We start from the raw sequence: 8,541 nt of genomic DNA on the forward strand, positions 1-8,541 counted from the left end.
AGTAGAAAATATATAACCACAAGAGCTCCAATAAACTGAACTGAAAGTGGTTGTATATTTTGGTGGGCTTTCTAGACATTCTGCACAAAGTGCAGTCGGATGTGACACATCAGGAATACAGCTTTAATAGGTAGGCCTCCAAAGCACACAACCCTTTTCTCGTGTTCCTGTCACTTTTAGCACATATTTGTTACACAGCTAATTAAACTGCCTTTTATAGGGGTGGCTGATGATGGACCTTTTCCAAGTACCTTTCTGAAGGGAAGGTATTTTGTATATTCACAAGCATCCTATTTAACTCTATTTTATTTGTTCCTTAGTTTGAAAAAACAACAACAAAAACATGCGTTAAATATGTTTTATTATTATTATTAATCATACAGTTTTATCTGAAGTGAAACTTACCTTGTGCTTTTGCTTTTCGTTCTTAAACATGAGTAGTTCTTAAAGTATTTTGAATTTAATGCTTGTCAGAGTTGCTCTCCTAGAAGCTAAAAGGTCTGAAATAATACACTGAATGACTAAATTGAAGAATAGAGATACCATTGCAGATTTCTTCTTGCTTTCTTACTGACCTACCTTTAACTGCATGAAAGGCATTACTGCATTTTAGTACATGCTGTGTCATCAACTTTGTCACATACTGACAGCATCCAAAATATACTCAGTGGCTTCTAAATCCTTAGAGAAGCCAGGGAAAAGAAAGAAATGTATCCTGGAAAAAAGAAAAAAAGAAAAAAAAAAAAGGTAAGTGTAATCCAACTGAATATTGTTTCACTTTTGATATTGCTATGGTTAAACACCCTGATGTTCCTTCTGTAATTCAGATCTTTGTCTTCTTACTGCAGCACTCAGTAGCTCCAGTTCCATGTTTTTGAATTACACCTTTCCAGCACTGATGAATAATTCTTCTGTTAACAAGTTGATCATACTTCCAACAGAGGTATCAGCTAGAAGTGTGATGTAACGATCATCTTCAAGTGCACAGTTGTAACACTACTAATGGCAGTGAGAACATATAAACTAACAAACATTTTTTGATATTTTTTGGCACCCATCACAACAAAGTCCAACTCTTTTCAAAATTTAGCTACATCTCAAATTTCAGCAGATCTGGATATATTTTGGACATTAACTGAGGCTAAAACATAAAATATGTAAATAACCTAGAGACCATCACCAGTCTCTAGCTTATTTACTACATCAAATTTTTTAACTTCATCAATAAGTTATTTTCACAGTAATGCTTCATTTCTTAGCAAGAAAATGTGATGTCGTTCCTCCATTTGCCTACAAATATATTGATAGTGGTATCTACATATATTCTAACAGTATCCACTCACACGTCTAGGACAGGAGGAGTTACATGAAGTCCATGGGACTTACCAACTCACACAACCACAAACAGCTCCTGGAGACTGCAAGGTAAAGTACTATATGCTGTGCTACACCTTGCATGATAAAAGCTAGCTGTTCTGAGAAAGATTTGTGTATACTGAATAGTAAAGCCCATACTTACGCAGTTAGTTAACTCTTGGTTTAAGCTTTGATTTGCTTCCCTATGAAGCCCTTAGGCTAGGGCTTGAAACCTTGGAGGATCCTAGGGATCCTAAGAGAAAAAGATCATTCTCCAGAGGTTTATTGTACAGCGTAAATGAGGAGTGAGACAGAGCTGAGTAGCACAGTAAGGACAGCGTGAATTTCTTTTCCCCTGATGCTGCCACCATCATTTGATGTAACAGGAAAAAAGAGTGCAACAAAAACCCTGTATTATTCTGTTGCCAGAAGGTAACATTTAGTTTAGTGGTTTTATTTGTTCAACCTAGACTAACACCCTTTTTGGGAGGAAAAAAATGTATTTGGTTATTAAAAGGTTTTCTTTTCTAGGTCCTCATTTCCATATAATTCATTAATCACCTCTTCACTTTAGTTTTCTTGACCCACTATGGTGTCCATGCAGTCAAACGTTGTTCTTATTAAGCTTGACAGAAAATAGCTAAAATTAAGAGGGTGTGTTTGAAAAAGAATGAATGGTATGAGGCAAAACTGGAAGCACGATACATTTTTCAGGATATAATCCAGCATTTCTGTGGAGAAGTCATTAGCCAGGAAGTCCCACTACAGTTTCTTGTTCTTTAGTACTGTGGCAAATTATGGTTGTTCAGGCTTGTTTTGTACCTTTGCATTCCCTTTGCTTTCTTTGCCTTATGTTCATCAAAAAAAAGATCACATCTGCTACCTTCAACTACTATTTCCATTCTGGGAGCGTTCTGTTTCTCTTTTCCACAAAAAAAGTAACATTTTCCAAGGAAGAGCAACACTCAGCTTCACACATGTTTAATCCTGAAGTGCATTTAGGAAGCGCTAAGACATGTTTCAGGCTCTTTCAAAAGCATTAAAGAAAACCTTCATCCACATAGTTTGCTGCAGCTATTTCTTTCAGAGCAATCATTGACAATGTTATATCTTTACCATGTTATCACCTAGCACTTCTAATGGGAACTAAGTTACATTTCCGCCCCTAGATCCTATGGAGAAGGGCTGGGGTCATAGTTTCTGTTGTAGGAACTAAAGAGGTATTTGGTAGTGGTATAAATACCGACAGGCTTCACTTTTCACTGTTTTTCTCTAGCACAGCATTTGGAACCACCTCTTCAACTTGTCAGCTGCATCAGTCTTGCGTAGTACAACACAGCCCCAGTGCAGCTGAGAAAACAATGCTTTAGCAGTTCTATAGAGGAGAAAAAATGTCACGTTTCTCAGGTGCGATTTAATAGATTCTTATTCCTATATTTTTGTAACAATGTTTGGTACTACACAGGTACCGAAACTGAATGTTACGAATAGGAATGACTTTGCTGAACATCAAGAAATGGCAATTTCATAAACTGAAAAGCCCGAGGATCAGTCTACTGTTGCAGCAGAACAGGAATATGAAGCAGCTAAATTGTACGCCTGGTCACAGGCATTATCTCTTGAGGACACTGGATGATTTGCATCCTCAGCTGATCCTCAGCACAAGTCTTCAAAGTTAAAGCACTGGAAAATTGCTAACCCACATAGTTGCTTTAACACATTCTCTCTGGCTTTGTGAACAGACTGCAAATATGAAAACATGGCTTCCTGCATTTATTTAGTAAGTTTAGCAGAACTGATATATTCACTGTAATTATTAAAAAAAAAATATAAATAAAAACGCTAATAAAAACCACACTCTGTACTGCAAACCTTGGATAAAACTAAAACAATTATCACACTTGCTCAGGTTCAGAACTTCTCCGAAGAGCAGCTGGTTGATTATTTGGGTGTTAATAAGCTTGTATGGAGATTCCTCTGGCTACAGTATTTAGGTTATTTCACGTACTCACTGTGGTTTCAGAGAACAGCACTGTGCCAAAATCCAGCTCTTTCAGAAATCAGCTAAAAATTTCCAATAAGCTTGGTATAAGTGGATCAGCTCCTACCTTTAGGGACATGAAGTTTCATTAAAATAAAAGCTTTAGTTCAGTTAATTATCATTACTTATTTCTCCTTGTCTACAAGATTCTTTCCATAGAATAATTTGGATATTTTTATTATCCAAGTGTTTTGGATGATTTGTCAGGAGAAACAGTGAAAGAAAAATATGAACTGAGGATCAGGGACGGGGAGGTTTTGCACTGTAAAATGTCTTCTAAAACTTACATTTTTTAATGTTTTGGGTTTATTATCATATTAAAAATTACTGTTGGAAGTTCAAATAAATTCCCGGTATTAAGTTGCCACCCATGTTAGATAAGAAATGTGAGAAGAATGACCTGCATGAGCCAGAAAAGGAAGCCAGAAGAGCTGTTACACAAGGCAAATCCCACAGAACATCCACAGCTGGTCGGGAAGGCTCAAGTGATTAGGACTCCATCCCAAGAATAAATTAGCCAAGAGGGCTTTCTGAGAGGCACAAGAAAATACCAGAGCAATTTCTTTCTAGGGGTGAGCTGAATTTTCCTCCAATAGGGGAGAGTGCTTTGGTCGTCCCTTGTACTGGCACCACCACAAACACCATTCTGTGGATTTTGTAAGACTTCAGGAATCTGGGAAGGTAAATATATACAAGAGGAATATACTGACCACCTTGGAACTGCTCCCTTCAGGTTATGGAAGTTAAAAAAGCAGCACGTGGGTGAAATACTTGTTTTCAGTTAGCATCAGGCGATTCTTTTGAAAAAGAAGGGATGGTGAAGTGAAAATCTCATCAGTAGTACTCAAATACCTGTACACATACCCATAACATGCACGATTGACCACAGGAGAGAAAAGATTGTCAAAGAGAATAAAGAATTACATGGTCGGTTTAACTCAGGCTTGTGAGATGAGCAACACGGCACCAAAGACTAAAAGAAACAACGCTTGCGCTGTGCCTGGGGACACACTGCAAGTGGGTGGGGGAAAGAAAGGCGCCAGTTTAGGTCAAAGACAAACCTGTCTGGTAAAACTAAATGCTGCAGCAAAAGGGTTAACCACTAAAGCCATCTATCTCATTAGAAAACAAGTATTTTACTCAGCACCATTTATTGAACTTTTATCCATTAGAGGAGTGTTACCAAGGGCGACATCACCATGAGACACATTTGACAGATACCAGATATGTGGCAGAGTTTTTTCTTATTTTCTCAAGTAATACATAGCATTAATCCAGAAGGCTGGGTGCTCAGCATGAGGCACTTAATCGCTGGAATGAATATCAGTGACAGGAGACTGGATATTTAAACAGACATCACCGTGAGATCTATTTTTACCTGTAAGCATTGCCAAAAGCTAACTTTTCAACTAAAGCAGCAAACGTAGAAGTAAAAAATGTTAACAAAAAGAAATTAGGATCATCTTTACACATATTCCCTTACCCTCTCACTTGAAGAAGCAAAAATTTTGCACGTGCCAGGAAAGTTGCATTGGCCAAGGTGGTGCTATGATCAAGAGATGACATTGAAACATCAACAAGACTGGATAGGCTGAAGACTTGATACCCTGGGGGCAGGGAGGGGATTCATCAAGTACGTTGTTAACTCCAAAGGTACCAAAGAAATACAGCATCTGTGGAACACCCAAATCTATAGTTCTTGTTTTAATATTATGAAGCTGATGGAATAAGAAAAAAAATAATCCATAACTAACAGGGAACATCTGTTAAAATTAAGAATTTCAAGTCAACAAGGGTGGATAACATACTAAAAATCTAGAAGGAATTAACAAAATTACCTTTGCCAAAGTACCATTAATTTAATATCACACAAAGCAAGTGAACACAGATGAGTGAGCTACCATGAAAAAACGAGACCACATACTCCAAAAAGTAAAGAATTTGGTAAGAACAACTCTGAGCCAGTTAATCTCAAGAGTCTCCACAGTGAAACAATGGAAGCATTACTTAAGGTTCCTAATCAACTAAGCAGGTGCTAAAGGCAGCCAAGTGTAGCATCATGGTAGAAAGGTACCACCAGAAATGTGACCTCGCTCACAAAGAAAGGAAGCTTAAAGATGAACAAAAATAATTGTAAATAACAAATCTGTGACATGGAAAGATTGCTGTCATCTTCTATTCTGTTGTATCTGTCTACTACATTTGGTCTGAGCCAGAAATGGGGGACACACCACAATTCAGAGGCCCCTTTTCTTGTGGCACGCTCCCTGGGGCCAGTGGATCTGCGCTGTTCTCTGCTGAATTGTGCTGCTTAGTGTGGCATCAAGTCAGGCCACCGAAGAGGGAGGAAAAGAAGTCACTTTGTGCAAAAAGTCTTAGGTCATCCCATGTACCAAAATAAAATTAGAATACTATTTTTGGACTGTGATAAGACCATCAGTTATTTTCAAACATTTTTCGTAATAGCCTTTTAAACCAGGGACTTTGACAGCAAGAGAGTCGCTGAAGAACGCTTGCAGAGAAAAGGAAAAATGTGTCAAGGGACTGACAAGGAAGGCTTACGTTAGCCTGCCTGAGAAAACAAGGATAACAACCTCCTTCATTTTACCTCCCTTCTTGGTATCAAATCTTGTCCTAATCCAATACATCAATCCTGAAATTAATACCTCGTTATGGGAAACTCAAAGTGGTAGGACTTAGCTTTCAGGGTCCAAGTGTGTAATAAATGCACGTTGTCTCAGAGCCCCCGATTCCATGTAGTTGATAGATTTGGTTGGACCTTCTCTTCTCCCAGCCTCTGAGGAACATGAAATGCTGGCCTCAGTTCCCATTTTTGTTGTTTAAATGTAAATTTAGTAAAGTCCTGCAAGCCAGGTACACTACACTAAGTATTAGAAAGTATACACAAGAGCATTTAAAGCTTAAAAATATTTTATTTACACTTTTCTTTATACACATTTTATACATCTTTTTTTCAGTTTAAAAACCAAACACAGCGCATATGCAAGTCTGAGCATACTGTATCCATAGCTAGGGAAAATTACCTTCTGCCAAAAAGATACAAGATTTTTTTATTTTTTTTTATACAGTTTAAAAGAGGCAATTCTTAAATAATTCAGAGTTTATAGCAGCCCTGGGGTAGTCATTAGACAGTTAATCCAAATGTACATATGAGGTCATATATATATATATATAATTTTAATTTTATATAGGAAAAGTATTTCCAATTGCTAGACAGAAACGCGGCAGACTCTGAAAATAACTCTTCCTGTTAACTTATCAAATACATTCCTCTCGATACAAACAATCTGATATCGTACACTGGAAACAAGTGGGATCCTATAGCAGAATTGCATTCTTCAGCATATAATAATATATTTTTAAAAGATCTAAAAAAATAACAATATATAGGGAAAATATTTAAAATAAAAAACATAGCTCACTCTTCCCCTCCACCTGTTCCCATAACTGACATGAAAGTTAGGTGGGTTCCACTGAGGTAATACAAGCCCCCTACATATAGCCTTACAGCCCTACGTAAAACTGTATTTCCTGGACTTACACCAATGCTTTCTACCAGAGCCATAAATAAAAACTACTGCCTGCAAATAGAAGTGGTTTTCCCCTAGCTACCAACTTGATATTAATCCAAAGATATTTGATCGTTGAGAGTTATTTTAAAAGACTGTATAAACATCAATTGAAATCTGGGAAGTTGAAAAAAAAATAGCAGAGAGAAATCCAGGAAAGCTGTACACACACAAAAAAACATCAGTTTTTCTGCCACCTGCCACATTGACGATGCTTTTATGAAGTTCATCCATACAAAGGGAAATTCTAAGTTGCTTATCATCTTCCAAAAATAGAATACAGATGCAAAAGTAGTCATTAGTATTTACTTTAAGCAGCTTCAGATTGTTTTACAAACATTAAAACCTCAACAAGATAGCTACAGGACACTGGCAAGCTTTGTTTTAAACGAGTTACGCGTACTTCCCAGTTATGTTCTTTCCCAGATTCCTTCCGTGAGCCCTGCCACATGTGATGGACCACGCTTATTCAAGTTAACTTCACTTTTTTTTTTTTTTTTCTATTAAATGAAGAACAACACGGATGTTTTCTTTGATGACCCAACCCTGGAAATACTTAAGCACAGCTTATAACATTTGTGTCTTTAGGTTAGAAGTACCTCACAGTTCTGTTTTCTTTACATTGGACTGTTCACATACGTGAAGAACGCAGTTGAAGTGCTGAAAGAATGAGGGGCCCAATTCACTGCTTTAGTTTTGTATGGAAAAAATGCATTAAAAAGGCTAGGCACCTCTACAAATGGGATTATTTCCAAAAAAGACTGCCACTTACAAAACTGACATAATCTTGAAGTCTATTTTTAAAGAGCCATTCGCATCTCCTTGTAGTGCTTGCCTTCATTTTGCAAAAGAATGGACATACTGAGTTAAACAATGTTTTTCTTTTTGAACTTCCTATAATTTGTGCCAGCTGAATATTATCCTTTGCTTCCTGAGCATCAGTGCTTCATCCCTGATGCAAATACTGTATCATCAGCAGGAAAAAAGGCAGCACTTGTGTTTGTAAGGCAGGAGGTCCATAAGAAAAAACGGCTGCAGGCCTCAGAGAGCAGCACAATATTAAAGTCCCAACCCCTTAGAACTAGGTACAGCAGGACGCCGTCATGCTGCAGAAAGTAGGGCATCCATGTTTCAAAAGAAGGTAACACAAAAGCAGGTTGTCAGGTACCTGCTATGCTGCTGCTAGCCCTTCTTGCTAGCGATGCTTTCTGAAAGAGCACTGACCCTTTGTAAAATCAAGTCCTGCCTTCCTCCGGTTGAATCGATGAGGAAAGAATTTCAAAAGGGTTTTTTTCCCCACCTCATACCTCCCGCTATGAAACTACTGCCAATGCTTTGTGGGGAAAAAAAACGAGCTAATTCTTCCTTGTGGGGTACTTTGAAAAGAGTAATCTGTCCCATAAAAACAGACATGGCAGGATGCTGAATGGCAACTGGCAGTGTTTAACCAACTCACAGAAGCACTACACATTTTGTCCCTTCTGGCTCATTTGGAAGCAAACCTCCTTCCTGGAGCCAGGTGCTACATTAAGACAAGAAGCTGATACATTTTGG

This window comes from Anas platyrhynchos, chromosome 1, assembly GCF_047663525.1.
Source record: "Anas platyrhynchos isolate ZD024472 breed Pekin duck chromosome 1, IASCAAS_PekinDuck_T2T, whole genome shotgun sequence".
NCBI lineage: Eukaryota > Metazoa > Chordata > Aves > Anseriformes > Anatidae > Anas > Anas platyrhynchos.